At 35.5% G+C, this 24,783-nt stretch overlaps 1 long non-coding RNA gene across 1 annotated transcript in view; it reads left to right on the forward strand.

The window, feature by feature from the left end:
• The first annotated feature begins 21,113 nt into the window (after nucleotides 1-21,113).
• Nucleotides 21,114-24,783, forward strand: part of LOC122213438 — a 30,192-nt gene continuing 26,522 nt past the window's right edge. The window contains exon 1 of the long non-coding RNA XR_006199515.1: nucleotides 21,114-21,282. This is a non-coding gene — a long non-coding RNA (uncharacterized LOC122213438). The remainder of the gene's footprint in view (nucleotides 21,283-24,783) is intronic.

Here is a 24,783-nt window from a genome sequence, read left to right on the forward strand (position 1 = left end):
TGTGACTTATTTATTTTGTAACAGGAAGTTCACACCTCTTCATCTCCTTACCTATTATGCCCATTCCCCCAACCCCATCCCCTCTAGCAACCACCAGTTTCTTCTCTGTATTTATGAGTCTCTTTCTTTCTTTCTTTCTTTCTTTCTTTCTTTCTTTCCTTTCTTTTCTTTTTTCTTTTCTTTCCTTTTCTTTTCTTTCCTTTTCTTTTTTTTCTTTTCTTTTCTCTTCTTTTCTTTTCTTTTCTTTCCTTTCCTTTCCTTTCCTTTTCTCTTTTAGATTCCACATACAAATGAAATCACCTGGTATTTGTCTTTTTCTGTTTGACTTATTTCACCTGGCATGATATTTTCCAGGTCCATCCATGTTGTCACAAATAGCAAGAGCTCTTTTTTTTTTATTACTCAGTAATATTCTATTGTATATGTATACCACCATTTCTTTATCCATTCACCTAGTAATGGACACTTAGATTGCTTCCATATACTGGCTATTGTAAATAATGTTGCAATAAATATAAGGATGCATATATCTTTTCAAATTAGTGTTTTTGTTTTCTTTGGGTAAATACTGAAGACATAGTGCAATTACTGGTGAAATTACTGGATCATGTGGTATTTCTAGTTTTCATATTATTGAGGAAAGTCCATACAATTTTTCATAGTAGTGGCACCAATTTACATTCCCACCAACAGTGTATGATGGCTCCCCTGTCTCCATAGCCTTGCCAATACTTATTTCTTGTCTTTTGGATAATATCCACCCTGACTGGTGTGAGATATAACTTACTATGGTTTTGATATGTTTCCCTGATGATTAATGATGCTGAGCATCTTTTTATGTGTATGTTGGCCATTTGGATGTTTTCTTTGGAAAAATGTCCAGATCCTCTGCCCACTTTTTAATTTGTGTGTGTGTGTGTGTGTGTGTGTGTGTGAGTGTGTGTAGTTGTGTAAGCTCTTTATATGTTTTGGATATTAATCCCTTAATGATATCAGATCTATCTTTTATAAATATCTTCTGTTATTTAATAGATTGCCTTTTTAGCTTATTGATGGTTTCCTTAAAGGAAAGGTTTTTATTTTTGAGTAGTCCCAATAGTTTAATTTTGCTTTTGTTTCTTTTTGCCCAAAGAAATATATTTAGTTATTTATTTATTTTTTTAATATATGAAATTTATTGTCAAATTGGTTTCCATACAACACCCAGTGCTCATCCCAAAAGGTGCCCTCCTCAATACCCATCACCCACCCCGCCCTCCCTCCCACCCCCCATCAACCCTCAGTTTGTTCTCAGTTTTTAAGAGTCTCTTATGCTTTGTCTCTCTCCCACTCTAACCTCTTTTTTTTTTCCTTCCCCTCCCCCATGGGTTTCTGTTACGTTTCTCAGGATCCACATAAGAGTGAAACCATATGGTATCTGTCTTTCTCTGTATGGCTTATTTCACTTAGCATCACACTCTCCAGTTCCATCCACTTTGCTACAAAAGGCCATATTTCATTCTTTCTCATTGCCACGTAGTATTCCATTGTGTATATAAACCACAATTTCTTTATCTATTCATCAGTTGATGGACATTTAGGCTCTTTGCATAATTTGGCTATTGTTGAGAGTGCTGCTATAAACATTGGGGTACAAGTGCCCCTATGCGTCAGTACTCCTGTATCCCTTGGATAAATTCCTAGCAGTGCTATTGCTTGGTCATAGGGTAGGTCTATTTTTAATTTTTTGAGGAACCTCCACACTGTTTTCCAGAGTGGCTGCACCACTTTGCATTCCCACCAACAGTGCAAGAGGGTTCCCGTTTCTCCACATCCTCTCCAGCATCAATAGTCTCCTGATTTGTTCATTTTGGCCACTCTGACTGGCGTGAGGTGATATCTGAGTGTGGTTTTGATTTGTATTTCCCTGATAAGGAGCGACGTTGAACATCTTTTCATGTGCCTGTTGGCCATCTGGCTGTCTTCTTTAGAGAAGTGTCTATTCATGTTTTCTGCCCATTTCTTAACTGGGTTATTTGCTTTTCGGGTGTGGAGATTGGTGAGCTCTTTATAGATTTTGGATACTAGCCCTTTGTCCGATATGTCATTTGCAAATATCTTTTCCCATTCCATTGGTTGCCTTTTAGTTTTGTTGGTTGTTTCCTTTGCTGTGCAGAAGCTTTTTATCTTCATAAGGTCCCAGTAGTTCATTTTAGCTTTTAATTCCCTTGCCTTTGGGGATGTGTCGAGTAAGAGATTGCTACGGCTGAGGTCAGAGAGGTCTTTTCCTGCTTTCTCCTCTAAGGTTTTGATGGTTTCCTGTCTCACATTCAGGTCCTTTATCCATTTTGAGTTTATTTTTGTGAATGGTGTGACAAAGTGGTCTAGTTTCAACCTTCTGCATGTTGCTGTCCAGTTCTCCCAGCACCATTTGTTAAAGAGACTGTCTTTTTTCCATTGGATGTTCTTTCCTGCTTTGTCAAAGATGAGTTGGCCATACGTTTGTGGGTCTAGTTCTGGGGTTTCTATTCTATTCCATTGGTCTATGTGTCTGTTATTGTGCCAATACCATGCTGTCTTGATGATGACAGCTTTGTAGTAGAGGCTAAATTCTGGGATTGTGATGCCTCCTGCTTTGGTCTTCTTCTTCAAAATTACTTTGGCTATTCGGGGCCTTTTGTGGTTCCATATGAATTTTGGGATTGCTTGTTCTAGTTTCGAGAAGAATGCTGGTGCAATTTTGATTGGGATTGCATTGAATGTGTAGATAGCTTTGGGTAGTATTGACATTTTGACAATATTTATTCTTCCAATCCATGAGCAGGGAATGTCTTTCCATTTCTTTAAATCTTCTTCAATTACCTTCATAAGCTTTCTATAGTTTTTAGCATACAGATCTTTTACATCTTTGGTTAGATTTATTCCTAGGTATTTTATGCTTCTTGGTGCAATTGTGAATGGGATCAGTTTCTTTATTTGTCTTTCTGTTGCTTCATTGTTAGTGTATAAGAATGCGACTGATTTCTGTACATTGATTTTGTATCCTGCAACTTTGCTGAATTCATGTATCAGTTCTAGCAGACTTTTGGTGGAGTCTGTCGGATTTTCCATGTGTAATATCATGTCATCTGCAAAAAGCGAAAGCTTGACTTCATCTTTGCCAATTTTGATGCCTTTGATTTCCTTTTGTTGTCTGATTGCTGATGCTAGAACTTCCAGCACTATGTTAAACAACAGCGGTGAGAGTGGGCATCCCTGTCGTGTTCCTGATCTCAGGGAAAAAGCTCTCAGTTTTTCCCCATTGAGGATGATGTTAGCTGTGGGCTTTTCATAAATGGCTTTTATGATCTTTAAGTATGTTCCTTCTATCCCGACTTTCTCAAGGGTTTTTATTAAGAAAGGGTGCTGGATTTTGTCAAAGGCCTTTTCTGCATCGATTGACAGGATCATATGGTTCTTCTCTTTTTTTTTGTTAATGTGATGTATCACATTGATTGATTTGCAAATGTTGAACCAGCCCTGCATCCCAGGAATGAATCCCGCTTGATCATGGTGAATAATTCTTTTTATATGCCGTTGAATTCGATTTGCTAGTATCTTATTGAGAATTTTTGCATCCATATTCATCAGGGATATTGGCCTGTAGTTCTCTTTTTTCACTGGGTCTCTGTCTGGTTTAGGAATCAAAGTAATACTGGCTTCATAGAATGAGTCTGGAAGTTTTCCTTCCCTTTCTATTTCTTGGAATAGCTTGAGAAGGATAGGTATTATCTCTGCTTTAAACATCTGGTAGAACTCCCCTGGGAAGCCATCTGGTCCTGGACTCTTATTTGTTGAGAGATTTTTGATAACCGATTCAATTTCTTCGCTGGTTATGGGTCTGTTCAAGCTTTCTATTTCCTCCTGATTGAGTTTTGGAAGAGTGTGGGTGTTTAGGAATTTGTCCATTTCTTCCAGGTTGTCCAATTTGTTGGCATATAATTTTTCATAGTATTCCCTGATAATTGTTTGTATCTCTGAGGGATTGGTTGTAATCATTCCATTTTCATTCATGATTTTATCTATTTGGATCATCTCCCTTTTCTTTTTGAGAAGCCTGGCTAGAGGTTTGTCAATTTTGTTTATTTTTTCAAAAAAACAACTCTTGGTTTCGTTGATCTGCTCTACAGTTTTTTTAGATTCTATATTGTTTATTTCTGCTCTGATCTTTATTATTTCTCTTCTTCTGCTGGTTTTAGGCTGCCTTTGCTGTTCTGCTTCTAGTTCCTTTAGGTGTGCTGTTAGATTTTGTATTTGGGATTTTTCTTGTTTCTTGAGATAGGCCTGGATTGCAATGTATTTTCCTCTCAGGACTGCCTTCACTGCGTCCCAAAGCATTTGGATTGTTGTATTTTCATTTTCGTTTGTTTCCATATATTTCTTTTAATTTCTTCTCTAATTGCCTGGTTGACCCACTCATTCTTTAGTAGGGTGTTCTTTAACCTCCATGCTTTTGGAGGTTTTCCAGACTTTTTCCTGTGGTTGATTTCAAGCTTCATAGCATTGTGGTCTGAAAGTATGCATGGTATAATTTCAATTCTTGTAAACTTATGAAGGGCTGTTTTGTGACCCAGTATATGATCTATCTTGGAGAATGTTCCATGTGCACTTGAGAAGAAAGTATATTCTGTTGCTTTGGGATGCAGAGTTCTAAATACATCTGTCAAGTCCATCTGATCCAATGTATCATTCAGGGCCCTTGTTTCTTTATTGACCGTGTGTCTAGATGATCTATCCATTTCTGTAAGTGGGGTGTTAAAGTCCCCTGCAATTACCACATTCTTATCAATAAGGTTGCTTATGTTTATGAGTAATTGTTTTATATATTTGGGGGCTCCGGTATTCGGCGCATAGACATTTATAATTGTTAGCTCTTCCTGATGGATAGACCCTGTAATTATTATATAATGCCCTTCATCTCTTGTTATAGCCTTTAATTTAAAGTCTACTTTGTCTGATATAAGTATGGCTACTCCAGCTTTCTTTTGGCTTCCAGTGGCATGATAAATAGTTCTCCATCCCTTCACTCTCAATCTAAATGGTCCTCAGATCTAAAATGAGTCTCTTGTAGACAGCAAATAGATGGGTCCTGTTTTTTTATCCATTCTGATACCCTATGTCTTTGGTGCGCATTTAATCCATTTACATTCAGTGTTATTATAGAAAGATATGGGTTTAGAGTCATTGTGATGTCTGTATGTTTTATGCTTGTAGCGATGTCTCTGGTACTTTGTCTCACAGGATCCCCCTTAGGATCTCTTGTAGGGCTGGTTTGGTGGTGATGAATTCCTTCAGTATTTGTTTGGGAAGACCTTTATCTCTCCTTCTATTCTAAATGACAGACTTGCTGGATAAAGGATTCTTGGCTGCATATTTTTTCTGTTTAGCACACTGAAGATATCGTGCCAATCCTTTCTGGCCTGCCAAGTTTCAAAAGAGAGATCAGTCACAAGTCTTATAGGTCTCCCTTTATATGTGAGGGCACGTCTATCCCTTGCTGCTTTCAGAATTTTCTCTTTATCCTTGTATTTTGCCAGTTTCACTATGATATGTCGTGCAGAAGATCGATTCAAGTTACGTCTGAAGGGAGTTCTCTGTGCCTCTTGGATTTCAATGCCTTTTTCCTTCCCCAGTTCAGGAAAGTCCTCAGCTGTAATTTCTTCAAGTACCCCTTCAGCACCTTTCCCTCTCTCTTCCTCCTCTGGGATACCAATTATGCGTATATTATTTCTTTTTAGTGTATCACTTAGTTCTCTAATTTTCCCCTCATACTCCTGGATTTTTTATCTCTCTTTCTCTCAGCTTCCTCTTTTTCCATAACTTTATCTTCTAGTTCACCTATTCTCTCCTCTGCCTCTTCAATCCGAGCTGTCGTCGTTTCCATTTTGCTCTGCATTTCGTTTAAAGCGCTTTTCAGCTCCTCGTGACTGTTCCTTAGTCCCTTAATCTCTGTAGCAAGAGATTCTCTGCTGTCCTCTATACTGTTTTCAAACCCAGCGATTAATTTTATGACTATTATTCTAAATTCACTTTCTGTTATATTATTTAAATCCTTTTTGATCAGTTCATTAGCTGTTGTTATTTCCTGGAGATTCTTCTGAGGGGAATTCTTCCGTTTGGTCATTTTGGATAGTCCCTGGAGTGGTGAGGACCTGCAGGGCCCTTCACCTGTGCTGTGGTGTATAACTGGAGTTGGTGGGCGGGGCCACAGTCCGACCCGATGTCTGGCCCCAGCCCACCACTGGGGCCACAGTCAGACTGGTGTGTGCCTTCTCTTCCCCTCTCCTAGGGGCGGGATTCACTGTGGGATGGCGTGGCCCATCTGGGCTACTTGCACACTGCCAGGCTTGTGGTGCTGGGGATCTGGCGTATTAGCTGGGGTGGGTAGACAAGGTTCACGGGGGCAGGAGGGGCAGGCTTAGCTTGCTTCTCCTTAGGTGATCCACTTCAGGAGGGGCCCTGTGGCAGCGGGAGGGAGTCAGATCCGCTGCCGGAGGTTTGGCTCCTCAGAAGCACAGAGTTGGATGTTTGCGTGGAGCGAGCAAGTTCCCTGGCAGGAACTGGTTCCCTTTGGGATTTTGGCTGGGGGATGGGCAGGGGAGATGGCGCTGGTGAGCGCCTTTGTTCCCCGCCAAGCTGAGCTCTGCCGTCCGGGGGCTCAGCAGCTCTCCCTCCCTTTGTCCTCCAGCCTTCCCGCTTTCCGAGCAGAGCTGTTAACTTCTGACCTCCCAGACGCTAAGTCGCGCTTGCTGTCGGAACATAGTCCGTCTGGCCCCTCCGCTTTTGCCAGCCAGACTCGGGGGCTCTGCTTGGCCAGCGGGCCGCCCCTCCGCCCCGGCTCCCTCCCGCCAGTCCGTGGAGCGTGCACCGCCTCGCCGCCCTTCCTACCCTCTTCCGTGGGCCTCTCCTCTGCGCTTGGCTCCAGACACTCCGTTCTGCTAATCCTCTGGCAGTTTTCTGGGTTATTTAGGCAGGTGTAGGTGGAATCTAAGTGATCCGCAGGACGGGCGGTGAGCCCAGCGTCCTTCTATGCCACCATATTCCCTTGCAATCCAAAGAAATATATTTAGAAAAATGTTTTTACGGCCAATATCAAAGAAATTGCTGCCTATGTTTTATGGTTATCAGTCTCACAATTAGGTCTTTAATCTATTTTGAAGTGTTTGTTTTGTTTTGTTTTTGTTGTGTGTGGGGGGTGGGTGAGAAGGTGATCCAGTTTCATTCTTTTGCATGTAGCTGTCCAGTTTTCCCACCATTTGTTAAAGAAGTTGTCTTTAAAAATAGCTACAAACAGAAGGGGAGGGAGGCAAGCCATAAGAAACTCTTAAATACAGAGAAAAAACTGAGGGTGGATGGAGACGGGAAAATGGGTGATGGGCATTGAGGAGGGCACTTGTTGGGATGAGCACTGGGTGTTGTATGTAAGCAATGAACCATGGGAATCTACCTCAAAAACCAAGAGCACACTTTACATACTGTATGTTAACCAATTTAACAATAAATTATATTTTTTAAAAAAAAGGTTGTCTTTTCTCATTGTATATTCCTACCTCCTTTGTTATAGATTAATTGACACCATAAGTGTGGGTTTATTTCTGAGCTCTCTATTGTGTCCCATTGATCTGTGTGTCTGTTTTTATGCCAGTACCATACTGTTTTGATTACTACAGTTTTGTAATATATCTTGAAATCTGGGATTGTGATACCTCTAGTCTTCTCAATCTGGTCAAGATTACTTTGGCTATTTGACATCTTTTGTGGTTTACATACAAATTTTAGGATTATTTTTTTCTTCTGTTAAAATTATTATTGATATTTTGATAGGGATTGTATCAAAGCATTCTTTGCATTCTCCAATTGTTGCTTATTTATATATATGCATTATATATATGTAACATATATAATGAGCTTACATTATGTTATATATATAACAAAATTATATATAGTATATAAGCTTATTTGCTACATTTGAAAAAACTTTTCTCCTTAAAAATTATTTTTTCTGGCGTTTCCTGGGTGGCTTAGTCAATTTAGTGTCTGACTCGATTTCAGCTCAGATCATGATCTCACGGTTTGTGAGTTTGAGTCCGCATTGGGCTCTGCACTGACAGTATGGAGTCTGCTTGGGATTCTCTCTACCTCTCTCTCTGTCCCTCCTCCACTGTGATCTCTCTATCTCTCAAAATAATCATTAAAAAAAAGAATTTTTTCTGTTTCATCCATTAATCACTTAAGAGAACCATCTGAATATTTACAAATGTAAGATGGATTTGTCAGTTTCTCTTTATAGTTCTATAAATTTTGTTTTCAGGTAATTAAATTTGTCATAAATTACATAATTTCAGGATTATTTTATCTCCATCATTAAAAGTTTTCTATTAATAGTTTATTTTCCCTAAGGTTTATTTTGTAATATTAAAGTTTCTTTTTGGTTATTATATTTCCCTCCAACTTTTATGGTAAGCTTTCTATGTCTCTTTGTATCTCTTATGAATAGTTTATAGCTATATTTCACGTACTCCAAATTTATAATTTCAATCATTTAACAGGAAAGTACATTTGTCTGTGATTACTGATATATTTGGATTCATTTCTGTTGTTTGAATTTATACAACATTTTACCTCTGTGTGTGTGTTTGTGTGTGTGTTTCTTTTACTTTTTCTTGCAGTTTTTCTTTTTTTTTTCATTATAAGGCTTGTTTTGCTTTATGTTGTTTCATAAATTTATTCTCTGTCTCTGCCACATTGAATTTTCTTGCTTTAATATTTTTAGGATTTTCTCTTTGCTTTGTAGAAATGCTAATAGTCATGTTTATTTTAATAAAAAGTTGACCAGTATCTTTGGATATTGGCCTTTCGAATGTATTGACTCTGACTCTCTCCATCCACATGCATGCTACTGTAATCTGCTATTTTAGTTCTAATCCCACAAATTGAAGAATCTATGGAATGAAAGAATGAGTAAATATCTACTTAATTATCAATCTTCCCTGAAAACTGAATTTAAGTGAATATACTTTCTTTTGTTTATTTCTGTATCACAGCAAGTAACACAGTGCTTCTAGTTATCATAAATAATTGATAAATATTTTGAAGAAATGCATAGCATATATGGCTGAAAATATACTTATGATTTAATTGTTTTAATTCCCTTCCATTCATACATTAGTACATAGAGTTGACCTAGAATTATTTCTTATGTATATAAATATATAATATTTATAAGCATAATGTTTCATAGCATTAAAATAGAGATGTACCAGCTAAATTTTTAATGTCCTAGAACCTTAGGCCCAAAAGGTGTCATGGTCAGAATTATTTTAGCCAATATAGGGTACATAAGCAAATATCTTCTCTTGCCTCTTTTCTTACATTTGATCAGGCCAAACATCTTATAACAGCTTTTTTTTTTTAATGCATTTACCTCTTAACATTAATGAAATGGTCTCTAATAAATGTTTAATCTTTATTTACAAGTTTTTTCTAAGTAGGCTCCACACCCAGGATGAGGCTTAGACTCAAGACCTTGAGATCAAGACCTGAGGTGAGATCCAGTCGGATGCTTAGCCAACTGAGCCAACCAGTCACCCCAGTTAGGCACACTTTTTAGTCAGGCATTATCATTGTTGAGGGAGCAACATTTTTATCATCTTCACATTACCAATATAGTACGTACTTTACATAATTATTTACAACTTTCTAAGTTCTATCACTTAAACCATCATAATACATAAAATAAGCTTTTTATTGTAGGAAAATATTTTTTTTTAAGGAAGAAAAGTTTGGAACTTGTCATAATCAATAAACAATTATAGTGAACCTATAACAAGAAATAGAAACTAGTGGTCAAAGAAAATGAGATAGACTTCTTAAAGCATATGGAGTAGGAAGAAAATGGATCAGGTTGAAGAGTATCCTCTGACGTTTTGATTTGATGGAAACAGAAGTTAATTAAAAGAGGATGGAACTTTAGTGAGAAAAGATAAGTAAGTCAAGAAGAAAATGAACACAGTAAAAATTTTAATTTTATAAATCTGTTTATAACTTCAATTCTTTCAGACTCTGGTATGAAATGGAAGATATATCTGTTCATTTAAAGATAAAAGTAATTACCTGAAGTTATAGCTTCAAGCAATAATATTATTTCAGTCTATGGGCAATATTTTCTCACAAGTATATTACCCTCTCATAGTAGCCCAACTACCTACCTACCTACATACCCCCCCCCCCACACACACTTGCAGACTCTTATTTTTCTCCTTTTATTCTGTTCCCTGAAATGATCTCTCTAAAGGAGGAAATGAAGAAGTGACAATGATTTTATTAACTATTAACCATCTTTTCTCTATCTTTCTTTCAGTTAGTAATATCCTTCAAACTTCAGTTGTCTTTCTCAATTGAGAATGGTCTGATATGGGCATAATGGGTGTTTCCAAATAATAAAATAATGTTCTCACTAAGCTATATTGTCTGGCTCAGTGCTACTTTGTCCTACAGGAAGGGGCTCTCTTTTATCTAATTCGCACAAAGATGCCAATTTGTGCTAGCAGCAGCCTTGTTTGGTGATGAATCAGTTTGTACAAAATATTTATGTAAAAAAATATCAATGTGAGTTTAGAGTGCTATTTTACAGTCCTCATACATCTTTGTCATTTAGTAGTTAATTTTATCTGTGACATTCAAATGTGACTAGGAACTATACATTGTTCTAGGCACAGTGGTTACAGTAATGAATAAATAGTTAAAAATATTTCAGCCTTTCTGGTATTTATATAGCATTTGAAGGAAAATTAAAACACATTTTTGTAGTGTGCAAAGGTGCCAAACATCTAAGTGTTTTGCATATATTAAATAATTTAATCTCATTATAATCCTAAGAGGCTGGCACGTTATTGTCCCCATTTTTCAGACAAGAAGCTAAGGCATAGAGAGATAAAGTAACTTGGCGAGAGACTTACAGATAGTAAGTGCCAGTGCCAGGACTTGAATCTCAATATTCTGGGCTTAAAAGTTTATATTCTAAACCTGTGTTCCACACTGCCTTTGTGTATTATGTTATCTCTGAGATGTCTGTTACTTCCAAACATGATATACATATTAGAAATGAAGTATTCAAAAATCACATGGTCATATATTAAAGCAGAAAAAGAATTTTACAAAATCCAACAGGAATTCATGTTAAAATTTTTCAGTAAATCAGGAATAAAAGGGAAATTCTTCAACTGATAAAGAGTATCTACATAGCATCTACAGACACCATCATACTTAATAGCGACAGAAGTTTAAAGTCTTCCCAGTAAGATCAAGAACAAGAAAAGTATGTCCCTTCTTACCACTGCTTTTCAACATTTCAGCATCATACTGGAAGTCCTAGTTAATTAAAAAAAAAAAACACAAGAGTAAATAAAAGTTATATAAGTCAGATTGGGAGAAAATATTTGCAAGAGTTATATTTGATGAACGATTCATCCAAAATACACAAAAGAAAGAAAAATAAAACCTTAAAATCATCAATAAGGAAACAAAACACGTGATTAAAAAATGAGCCAAAGACTTTAACAGATACCTCACCAAAGAAGATACACAGATGACACATACGCATATAAAAACATTTGTCATTAGAGAAATGCAAATGAAGACAATGAGATATTTGTACCTACTCACGAGAATGGCCAAAATTGAGAACACTGACAACACCAAATGCTGGTGAAGCTATGGAGCAAGAAGAACTCTCATTCACTGCTGCTGGAAATACAAAATGGTACAGCCACTTCGGAAGACAGTTTGACAGTGTCTTAACCAAACTAAACATACCCTTAGCATATGATCCAGTAATTGTACTTGTTAGTATTTACCCAAAAGAGTTGGAAACATATCCATATACAAACCTGAACATGGATGTTTATGAGAGCTTTATTCATTGCCAAAACATGGCAGCAACCAAGATGTCCCTCAGTAGGGGAAGGGATAAGTAAACTGTGGTACATCTAGACAGTGGTTATTATTTGGTGTTAGAAAAGAAAGGAACTATCAAGCCATGAGAAGACATGGAGGAAACCTAAATGTGTATTACTAAGTGAAAGAAGCCAATTGAAAAGGCTACAAACCATATGATTACAACAATATGACATTCTGAAAGAAAAAATAACCCATAAACAAATAAAAAACAGGTCTTTTCAATGATTGCCAGGAGTTGGGTGGGGGAGAGATAGCTAGATAGAGCTCCGAGTACTTTCATGTCAGTGAAAAACTCTGTATCGTATAGTAATTACAGATACATGTCATTATACATATGCCAAAACCCATAGAATGCGCAACCCCAATGGTGAACTCTAATGTGAACTATGGAATTGGATGATAATGATGTGTCAGTGTAGGTTCCTTAGTTGTAACAAATGTACCTCTGGTGGGGGGTGTTGATAATGGAAGACTCTGCATGTATGGCAGCAGGAGTGGGAAATTTCTGTGCCTTCTGCTCAATTATGGTGTGAGACTAAAACTGCTCTAAAATATAAAGTCTGTTAAATTTTGTTAAAAAGGGCAAAGCATTCTTATTTGTTGTATCATGAGGAAAATAATTGGGTACTTTCTTGTTATTTTGTTGCTGCTATTATTATTGCTGATGATGTTGTTATTCTGCAAATTCTCCTTTTATTTTGTATCTGAAAATAAATAAATAAATAAAACCCAGAAACAGGGATTTCTCATTGAATAGCTACATTGAAATTTTAGAATGTTAATGAGTAAAGAATTATATTTATTTAATTGTAAAAAAATACAATTTTATTCTTGTATTTCTAAGAATTTGGAATAAAGTGATAAAAAGAGACTGTTACCAATTACAGACAAAAATAATTACAACAAGGTAATTAGCAGGGAATAAGAACATAAGTTACTTTTTATTTAGAATACAAGATGATTCTGCAAAAGTTCTCTTTTTCATGTTGTGCTAAAAGTGTCAAACTTATTTTGAAAGGCCTAATTTTATTAAAATGTTTTATGCTAACTTGTCTTATTATGGGCATTATTGTAAAAACTGAGAGTGAAAACAGTGTACTAATTAGTGTCCATTATGCATTCTGTTGCTCGTTTGCCATACAGAAATTATTTTTTAAACTTAGATTTTTATTTCTCTTATATTCATTGCAATATGCAATCATCTTGAAAAATAGTTGTCATCAGGATACATTGTTGAGTATAGAGTTTGTGTTAATGTGCCTACTGGTTTAAGAATGAAACAATAGTTTCTACTTCAGGGACACTGAGCCTAAAAACCAGAAAGGTGTTTCTTATTTTGTTTGTTTGCTTCTTTTTAACTGTGAAAAAAATACAGATAATGTTAAATGGAACATAGCATTCTGTGATAAATAGGACAATAGGAAATATTCATTCTCGATGCGAGATGCTGAGAGAACTTTGTAGAGGTGGGAGTTGAAAATAGATTGAATGATTGGAGAAGAGAAATAATCTAACATTTATGGTCCACTGACTATAGGCTAGCCACGTGGTCCTCCTAATCATATTGGATACTCATACCAATACTTTCAGATTAATTGCTATTATTTTTGTAAAGGCATTTAAACTGAGACTCAGTGGAATGGATTGACTTGCCAAGGGAACCCAGTTCATAAAGGAGAGCCAGAGTTCAAGTGTAGGCTGGTTGTAGCCAACACTCGTATTTTTCTCCATACTTATATATAGTAGTTTATAGTTACTTGGGAAATGAGGAAGACAAAAAGGTCCAAGTAGAAGTGGGATAATTAGCAAGCCAATCTATTGATTAATTGCCCAGGAAATCACTAAAAAAAGGCATAGAATCCCAGTATTTGATGGAATTGCCTGGCTCTTGGGCAGCACCTCATGGCCTCTTAATCTCACCTCTAATGTTAGCAGCTGAACCAGAGAGGAATTCAGAAAAGCATTGGCTATTTTTATGAAGGTATAACCAGAGAGCTTGGAATCCTGTCCAAGATTCAGAAGTTGAGGTGAGAAAGGCCAGAAACCTGAGAGAACTCTAGGCAGGAGCACTGTGGGTTTGTTTAATTTTTTTTTTTTAATATTTATTTATTTTGAGAGAGAGAGGACAGAGCGTGAGTGGGGGAGGAGCAAAGACAGAGGGAGACACAGAATCTGAAGCAGGCTCCAGGCTCTGAGCTGTCAGCACAGAGCCTGACTCAGGTCTCGAACTCACTAACTGTGAGATCATGGCCTGAGCCGAAGTCGGACACGTAACAGACTGAGCCACCCAGGTGCCCCTGATTGCTTAGAAATTCTTACCATTAAGTGCAACATTTAGTCAGGGCCGATTAGGACTGATGGATAAATTGTTCACCCTTTCTTTATTCAGACATACTTTTCATCTGAATTCTCAGAAGGTTTTGAAGGATTAGGGAAACATAAAGTCCAAAAACAGATGAGTACCTCTATAACATACCGGACCCCCTTAGCACCATATCCTAATATAATCTTAAATAAGTTACCCGGACATAGCCTTTTTCTCAGGCCCTCCTTTTTATGATGAAATAGAATAAAATAGAATAAAAACTCAATCTACTCTTAGACAGCTGTTCCACCCAGCTTAGCGCTGATATCCCATCTATACTATATGCTCTGTGATTGTCTAGAGAAGGTGTCAAGGTTCATAGTGGATGAATTATTTTTCTCACACAATGCTTTTCATTTCATAATCACCATATTAAGTTGTTGTCTGTCTCCCTTTAGATTCCATCAACTAGTTGTACTTAACCTTTTTGTGGGCATGCAGTACAATTCTAATATTTCTATTATGTAATAGAGATATCTTCATATTCTTGCTTTATCACATTTAATCATCCATCATTTCAGCCAATATAAATTGCAAACATTCTATTTGCCAAATAATATAAAAGACGCTAATGTTATCCTGTATGACAGATACAGAATTTCTCTTCAGTGAACTAACAATATGGGGGAAGAGTAATATAAACCGAGACATGATATTAAATAATTTTAACGGAGAGTGGAAGTGCTGTGATAATATTCTGAAAGATGTGAATAACTTCATAAAGTTGGGAAAAGCATGGTAAAAAGGAAGCAAGGGAGGATGGAAAGAAGGAAGGAAGGAAAAGAAAGAAATAAGGATGGGGAGGATAAAATGAACTGTGGCAATAAAAGTTCAAAAGCATTAGAGAGAGAAAAAAAACAAGAGGACGAGAAAGGAGAAAAGGAGGAAGATGAAGAATGAAAAAATGCGTGGACCATTTGCTTTTGTGTAATATCATCAGTAAGCATTTTGGGTGTCATTTAAATCTTAAATGTGATAATCCCATTAGTGAAGGTTGCAGTTAAAATGCCATTGGTTTTGGAGAAGGACAGGGGGAATTCTATAAAACAAATATTCAGGGACAGAACCAAGAAGAACTTTCTATTTTCAAAAACTCTTGAGATAAAATCCATGTTAGACATAGAATATAAAATAAGGACTCTCTCTGTTTATTCTTAATGGATTTTGCTAAAGTTTTAATTTTTTTTTATAATTGCTACTTTTTAATAGCATATACATGCCTATGCCAAGAATATCTCTGAAAGGCTAACCATGTAACTAAGGAGATATTGAAGAAATAGTTGCCTCTGTATAGGACAACTGGGAAACAACAGACAATGACAGGGAGAAAATAAAATTTCACAATGTAATTAAAAAAAATTTTTTTTTTACATTTTATTTATTTTCGATAAAGACAGAGCACAAGTGGGGTAGGGGCAGAGAGAGAGGGAGACACAGAATCTGAAGCAGGCTCCAGGATCTCAGCTGTCAGCACAGAGCCTGATACAGGGCTCAAACTCACAAACTGCGAGATCATGACCTGAGCCGAAGTCGGACCCTTAACTGACTGAGCCACCCAGGCGCTCCAATTTCACAACATAATTTTTAAAAACTCCTTGGCATTTACCCTTGAAAGTAGTAAATTGGTAAGCTTGTGGAACAGTATTTATTTTTCATTGTTTTAGATAAAGATAGGTAATGTTTTTTGTTTTTTGGTTTTTTTTAAGACTCGTATTTTTTGGATGAGTTTGTTTACTTTCTTAGCCGCTGTGTCTTTGAAACTATTTTCCCGTTGCTATGTCAAGTGACTTGATATGTTAGTGACAACAAGTAACTTGATCTACTCTCCATGTCAGAACAGCAAGGAACATCTTAGCATTCAAAGGTTAAGTTAAAGCAGAATGTGTGTTTGAGTGCCGTTGTTACTTCGCATGCTCTTTCTGCAAGCAGTTCTTCAAATAATTAAGAAAAATATAAAATTTTATAAACAACTTTAAAGAGAGATTCTACAGCCATCTGGGTTTCACAGTCTTGATTGGAATTACTCCTAATTATTGCTAACATTATAAATTTTGAAACCCTTGGGTACTATTTTCCTCCTTCTCTATAGAAGCTAATTAATCTTCTCTTTACAAAAATAATCCATCAGTTTGAGATATTATTTCTTTTTAGAAGTCTCTTTGGTTTTGTCAGGGTCCCTGGGAGATTACCCTGCCTGATAACTTTTCACTCACTCAATTAAAACTTGACACTGACTATCCTGTAATCCAGACTCCACATTTTGTATAACCTTTTGACCTGCAGCAAAGCAGAGGAACGTAGAGCTCTCCGTAAGTCCCTCAGCCTCACTGAGGAGTGAGGCAGGTCTTTCCCAGAGCTGTTTTCCATCATAAGACACCTTCTCAAAAAGAATTGAACTAATGTATTGGTCTCAGAATAAACTTTTTTTTTCAGTCACCAGTATCTCAATCACTCTTCAGCAAACAGGATATGTAGACTGAATCTGTACAATATGCACATCTACAAATCTGTTGCTCAGATAATAATTCTTAATATGGGTTTAAATCACAGTCTACATTTGACGGAACTGAAACAGTACAGACAATGAAGTTTAAAGTTCATCATTTTCTAATTTGTATTTTTCATCATTACAAAGTTATATTATTTGAAGATAGAGGATCCACAGTTCTTTATCTCCTTAAAATTTCATGAAAAAAGCAAGCTCTTTAATTAAAATTAAAGAGTTTAGAATTAAATATTTTAGCACTTGTCTAAAATCTTTAGATTTTTGAGTAGTCTTTAGTCTTGTCAGCAAGACTCAGGGTCAGGTTTGTTCATGCACAGAGGGCAACATTCAATCAAGCAATTTAAGTTCTGTCAGTGATCTTTGATTAAAATATAACCTAAAAATCCTGATTATCATAAAATTATGCTCTGACAAGAGCTAATTAACAAGTAACATATTTTTTAAATGACTGTAAAAAGAAAATTCCAGTAGTTTAACTAATGTTCTCCTAATTGCCTTCTTCATATTTTGGAATAAATTATTATAGGATTATCAAATCTAAAGAAATTTAACATGCATCTTTTTGTAGTAGGAACAGCACACAGTAAAGTCTGCTCCAAAACATTTACTAATACAATCCTTCTATAAACATGTAGACAGACTTTTTTAGCTAGTGTGTTTTTGTGCGTTTGATATTTAGGCAGCAATTTAAAACAACTTATCATATTTAAAAATAAAATTTCGGGGCGCCTGGGTGGCGCAGTCGGTTAAGCGTCCGACTTCAGCCAGGTCACGATCTCGCGGTCCGTGAGTTCGAGCCCCGCGTCAGGCTCTGGGCTGATGGCTCGGAGCCTGGAGCCTGTTTCCGATTCTGTGTCTCCCTCTCTCTCTGCCCCTCCCCCGTTCATGCTCTGTCTCTCTCTGTCCCAAAAATAAAATAAAAAATGTTGAAAAAAAAAATTAAAAAAAAAAAAAATAAATAAAATAAAATTTCAAGACACATACATACATACATTGATGCTAAGCAAAATAAATAATCTTGATTATTTTTCTTAGTTCTATAGGTTCTTTTTCTGAACAAAAAGCTGCTAGTATTTATGTAGATTAGCTATATTTCAGTTCAGTAAATTCATATAACACAAATTTTTATACTGTCACTCAAAAATTTAAAGAAACTGAGTTGAAGGGTGATAGGTATAAATGCCTGTAGATAGTTCAGTATATTTCTGCATTAGAAATATGGTAGTGTGGATATTTCATTCCTATAGCTAAAATATATTTTTTTCATTTTTCATGTGACATCATAGTCACTCAAATTCTATTAAAAGAAACAATTAATTTTGTGTTTGTGTATAGACACACATATACTTCCTTTATTTCAATAATAAAAAGGATTAAAATGTTAAACAAAAACATGTAGCTACTTTGAATTAGTTACCTTTATTCAAGTTGCAGAGAGTGCTAGAAATGTACTCTCTTATGGGTTTTCAAATTCTGCATATTATACACCTATAACACAAAAGGTGTTATATGGGCTTTTTAAGTATAAGAAATTATTTGTTTAAGAGTACACTTATCTTGAGGTCATGTGGGTCGCTCAGTGGGTTGAGTATCCCACTTGATTTCAGCTCAGGGCATGATCTTTCGGTTCTTGGGATGGAGCCCTGTGTAGGGCTCCACGCAGAGTAGGGAGCCTGCTGGAGATTTTCTCCCTCTCTCCCCCTGCCCCACCCCCAGCTTGGCTCTCTCTCTCTCTCTCTCTAAAAAAAAAAAAGAAAAGAAAAGAAAAAGAAGAGTACACTTATCTTGATGAGCACTGAGTAATATATGAAACTGTTGAATCGCTGCATTATACACCTGAAACCAACACTGTATGATAACTACACTGGAATTAAAATAAATATTTGTAAATTGGAAAATTTCTAATATGTCATTTTCAACTATCATTTAACATGTAAAATAAATCCATAATGATCTAATAAATCACTTTGTAGTTTCCTTTATAAAGCTTGACACTTGATTTTTTGTGCATATATGCAAGCATCTGGGCTGTAAATATCAATATCAAATTTTATTACAGTCAATAAAGGGGAAAAAGTAAAGCACATGCGTCCATGAATGATTTTAACATGTATGCCTGTGTATGACAAGTAATTTCTATATAAGAATTAGAATCTGATGGACCAAGTGCATTGAAATAGCAGAAGAGTTTATTGAAATATTATTAAATTATAATTTATTTATATTTGATATTTTCTAATGCCATTGCATTAATTAGCAATAATACATTATTTTTTGGAATTAAGTTATAGTGTTTTATAGAGTAAAGTTTAAGCTGCATTGAGGCAATATGGACATTTTAATCATTATAATTTTGTAATAGTACATTATATTTCTAATCAGAAGTGCTCCTGTTTAGCGAGGCTAGCTAAGTTCAGAAAGGTCTTTACTTCTCTGTGCATCCCACAACAGATTGCCACAATCAGTGCAAGCAGTAGGATGCTCCAGTGAGGGTGATCTGATTAGAATGACTCGGCTCATTTGTAATTGCTAGAAACAGAGCTATTCATAGAGGGAGTAAGTGGAAATCACAGAAGCTCAACATCATGCTATTATTTGTATACACTGGAATCAAATAAACAGGTAACATAATCACTTGTTTTATGTATCTGCTGGGGCTTGGTGATGTGCTTTGCTCTTTGTAAAGATTCTGGCTTATTAGAAGTGTCAACACCAGAGTTCTATGTTTCTGCCAAAAATCATGGCTTAGCATCTGCCACAATAATTTACGATGTTGGAACAGGTAGTCTTTATCTTGAAACTTTTGGAGCCACTTTACTTTTAGGTATTATAGGAACTCTGAGATTCAAAAGAAATATACCACCTTCAGCATCATTTAGTGTATCATTGCATATTGTGGAAAACTACACTGTTCATTGATATAAACTGCTACCTACATCTCGTCATGTCTACAATTTATAAAGCCTAATTCTCACTATAAACTTATATATATTTTTATTAGAAAACAACCTATGCGATATATAAACAGTCACTTTAGTGGAAGATAATCAAATTATTTAGTCAAGTGTAGATAAAAGCAACATTTACATGAATGTTCCTTATAATGTTATGTTTGCATATGCAGTTATAATATATCATTTTTATATGCAAAAATTGCATATTTTATTCATGGTGTACACAGAGGCATTACTTTTATTTATAAATATCAGGATTTAATTTTTTGGTTTAATACTTTATATTTCTATAAATTGGGTTTTTAGTAGTAAATTACAAGTCCATATTGTGAGCTGATGAAGGGTGGGTGTATATAATAACTACTTTTGTGTAACAAATACTGTGAAACTTAGCAACTTAAAATAGCAATTTTATTTTGCTCAAGATGTTGTAGGTCAGGAGTTTGGAAAGAGTTTAGATGTTTGATTTTTCTTGGGATCTTCCATGAAATTATAACCAAATCTTAGTGGAAGCTGGTTCATCTGTAGGCTCAGCTAGGGAAATCATTTACATGGCCAGCAGTTGATGCTGGCTGTCAGCCTTCAGCTCATCTGGGGCCCTTCATGAGTGTCTACACAAGGTACCACCATAATAAGTCTTGGGCCTCCTTATATCATGGTGGCTTTTTGATAATGAAGCTTCCTGGAGGGAAGCTTAGGGCTCTAGCAAATTTTCCAGTGAACAAAGTGAGAGCCCCATTACCTTTTTTTTTTTTTTTTTTTTTTTTTTTTTACTCAGCCTCTGAAGTTACATAGCTCAATTTCCACAGGACTCTAATGATTTAAGAAGTCACAAGTTCACTCAGTCAAGAAGAGGATGTACAGACTTCACCTCTCAATGAGAAAACTCAAAGGCTTTGTGCCTATTATATTTTTAACCATTTCATGGAGAAATGAAAAATGTTACATCAGGGATATCTAAAAATACAGTAGTTTGCAGACTTTACAGTTGGAGTGAAGCAACTGGGATTTGAGTTTATGTACTCACATTTAAATATAGAGTTAAATCTACAAATCATTCTCTAGAAAGGAATGCCATTTAGCAGTGGCAGTGAGCTCACTATGGCTTTCACCCTAAAAATAGATGAAAATGTCAAAAAAAAACCTGAGCCCATTTAAATTGGAATTTATATGATATTTGGAGACATCAACATATTTAAACATGAAATGATCCAGATTATCATTGTTATAATAAAAGGCCAAAAGTAGTGTGGTGATTGAGCAAATTTACTAAAATCAAAGATCATTTTTTTTTTCTTGAAACTCCAGCCATCAAAGAAAAATGTGGAAGATAGTCCCAAGATGAAAAAAGGTGGATTGGTATAGGATAAAACAGCCAGGCAGAAAGAAGAAAGAAGAAAACAGAGCCCATTCCTTTGGGAAAAGAAGATAAGAGAAATAATCAGTTACTTTCGGGGGAATCTCAAGAACTGTATATAAAGGTACAAATAATTCTTCATTTGTTGCTTCATTCTCAGGAAAGATTATAAAATCTAAATATCTGTTTAATACTTTTACTGATTTCCATCCAACTTCAAATCCTTATTTGGGGCACATAGTGAACTACAAGAGTTATAGAAATATGGAAAAGCTCTTCTATATAAAACTGATATGTTTCCTACTGGTATATGATTACAACTAAATGCTATTAATCTGAGTGCTTTAGAACTATACCTATTACAGTCAATATTTGAAACTCACTGTCAATAAATGTGGAAAATATTTTATTCACAGTATTGCTAAATCTGTCTGTGCATAATGATATTCCTTGAACTATATTACAGTATTTGGCAAATGCATATGTTCCTTCCTGAAGAAAAGCCTCATCATTTATTTTCTTCCACTTAAAATCCTCCCTCTTGAAAAAATGTTCATATTTCTTAAAAAGCTTTATAAAACCTTTATGCTTTCACCCCATCCAGCATTACATTGCAGTTTGCAGAAAATTTTATGATTTTTCTTTTTCCTGGTTTTTGAACAAGTTCCATCTGGTCCTTTCCCTTGTGTTCTTTTTCTGAATAGCTCCTATTTGTTGCTGAGGTCATAAAAAACCCTCTACACAATTCTTAAACTTTCCTTTATCCTTTAAAGTAGAGGGAAGTGCCACTTTAAATTGTTCCCATGACAACTTCTACAAGTGCCATGGTAACACTGTGATTTCCTAAACCATACTAGCAATGTTAAAATGAAAAGTCCAAATTAATATCAGAGCTCTGACGCAACACCATGAGTACAATGCAACTAGTCATTTACAATTGTTTTATTTGTTTACTTTTTATTACCTTTATAAGGTAAGGTGATAAGTTAGAAAAGCTCTTCAGATGATGTCATAGTCAGTATTCTAATTCCTTGATTGTGCTCATCCAGGTAGATGATATACCTGTGAAGCCTTTCCCTTTATGTTGATGTACACCTTACTTACATAATTCCATATTCTCCAAACCTTTGTTTTTTTACAACACCTATTACATTTCATATTGCCATATACATAAATATATTTCATCTCCTTTGGTGGAGGAAATGGTATCTCATTATTTATCATTGTACATTTTATTCACCAACATACGTCCCAAAAGGACTTGTCTAATGCCTTGTACTTGGCATGCAATGAATATTTGTTGAACTGATTCAAATTGAATTAAATATGAGTCAGTCATCAGGATTCATGGCATCACTTTCATCCAGGGCAAGTTAAGTTATTGAGTCACAGATTCATCCAGTTCATCCTCAAAATGGAATGAAGATAAGAAGGTGATGTATTTTTTCTAGATAATGAATTTTTTATAGAAATGCAGGGGTTTTTGTTTTGTTTGTTTTGTTTTGTCTTGGTCTACTTGTTTTATAGTCAGATAGACTTATATGCAGGAGAATGCGTAGAGTTTTTAATCTCAGTCTATTTTTTATTGCCTCCATCATCTGCTGGACAACTTGCACATGATATAGTATTTTATCATGTGATAAAATCCCCAGTTGCCATTACTCATGATCATGCAGCTCAGAGCAGCAGAATGAGAGACCTACAGAAGGGTCAACCACATTGCAAGGCTTTCAGCAGGAAGCTGAAACAAAATACTCTGGAAGAATGAACTTCCAAGAAAAGAAATGGTCTAGAATGGCTTGTAAACATTATTCTTCATGTTTAGACTTTATTCTTCAGAATATAAATGCTACTCACTAGTGGAAATATTCACTTTCTGTGACTTTAATTCTATCTGTAAATATACCATACTGTCACAAATTAATATTCCATAATAACTAGCTACATTTTCAATTTTAGTAAATTTTTAAGCCATTATAGGAAAAGAACTTTATTTCATTCACATAACTTCTGATGCCCCGTCCACTGGTTACTGTAATATTGTCAGGAGTTTTCTTCAATATTTTTTTGTAAATGAATTGTATTATCTATTTTTATCTTATATTTGTAGACTAATACAGAAAAATAATAGCTTGAATTGGATGTATCTCCTCTTTTGCAAATAAGTGTTTCCATTTGAAGTCGAGTTTGGTAGTTTAAGCAATTACATTATTTACTTATGATTTATATTAATATTCTTTATATATTATGCGATTCAATAGCACATACTTAAGTTGTTATGTGGTATGCATATAACTCAGTATAAGAAGGATATTAATTTTTAAAAACTAACTTAATTTTGATATGAATTTGATAAAGCTTTTTAAACTGCTAAGCAAAGGTTCCTCTGAGTGGAGAAGATCTGTGGTTACATCCACAGTTGTGTTTATTAAGAGCCATATATCAAATAAGTAGTCCCTTGTCTTCTCCTGATTTGTCTTCTGTCCTTGTACAATGTGAGCTTTTAAGGTCGAAAAGGAATCTAACTTCTAATTAATGATGACAATTTGACATTTATATTATTTTCCCTCTTTAAATTCCACTAAATTGAAAATAAAGTTGAAGACATTATTAGTACACAGGGAACAATAGGATTATGAAACAGAGTAAACAAATAATTACAAAAAATGTTGGATGATAGAAGACAGATGCAATAATATAAATGACTTATAGGCAGCCATCCAAGTGACTGAAGTGAACCAATTAGCTTCTGGCTTCCTACAGTCACAAAACAGGCTTAAAACTTGCAGCAAACAGTCCTGCTGTAGATTCTGATGATATGTAAAGTTCTATATGACGAACAGGAGAAAAAAATCAGTCACTTATACTGAATAACAGCACCTGAGAGATTGGGCTGCAGACATAAGACAGCTGGAATCACAAAGGAAAGCACTCAAAGATGCAGTAGTATTTGGTGGTCTCTTGACAAAAGAACTTCCCTCACTCTATCACTGTACCCTGAAAGTACTTGTGTTTTTCCTCTGAAAGCAGACTTTCAATCAGACATTGAGTTCTGGCTTTTAAATATGAAGTCAGTTAAATGACCACAAGTATCACTAGCATTTCAAAAAATTCTCCAATGAGAAAGGAACAAGAAAACTACTACCATGATAAAAGAAATGTTAGGGGCATTCAGGTGGCTCAGTTGGTTAAGTGTGGGACTTCAGCTCAGGTCATGATCCTTCAAGCCCCACAACTGGCTTGCTGCTATCAGCGCAGAGCCTACTTCGAATCCTCTGTCCTCCCTCTCTCTGTGCCCCTCCCTACTTGTGCTGTCTCAATAATAAACATTAAAAACAAAAAAATGTTAAGGGAGCAGAGACCATTGAGAGTAAGAAACGTAGCCTCTCAATATTGTACAGTATTTATATTGTCACAATAATAGAAACATAAGCAAATGATTTAATTAATATTGGAATGTAGTCACTCAGGAAATTCAGGGACAAGTAAATGAGAAGTTGAAAAGGATAGGGGCTGACTATTGCAAATTTTTATAAGCAGTGGCGCTCAAAGTCTGAAGTTTTAGAAGACCCCTGCCCCAATCTCAACAACAATAAATTAAAAATTCAGTCAAGAAAGAACACAT

Source organism: Panthera leo, chromosome A1 (assembly GCF_018350215.1).
Source record: "Panthera leo isolate Ple1 chromosome A1, P.leo_Ple1_pat1.1, whole genome shotgun sequence".
Classification (NCBI taxonomy): Eukaryota; Metazoa; Chordata; class Mammalia; order Carnivora; family Felidae; genus Panthera; species Panthera leo.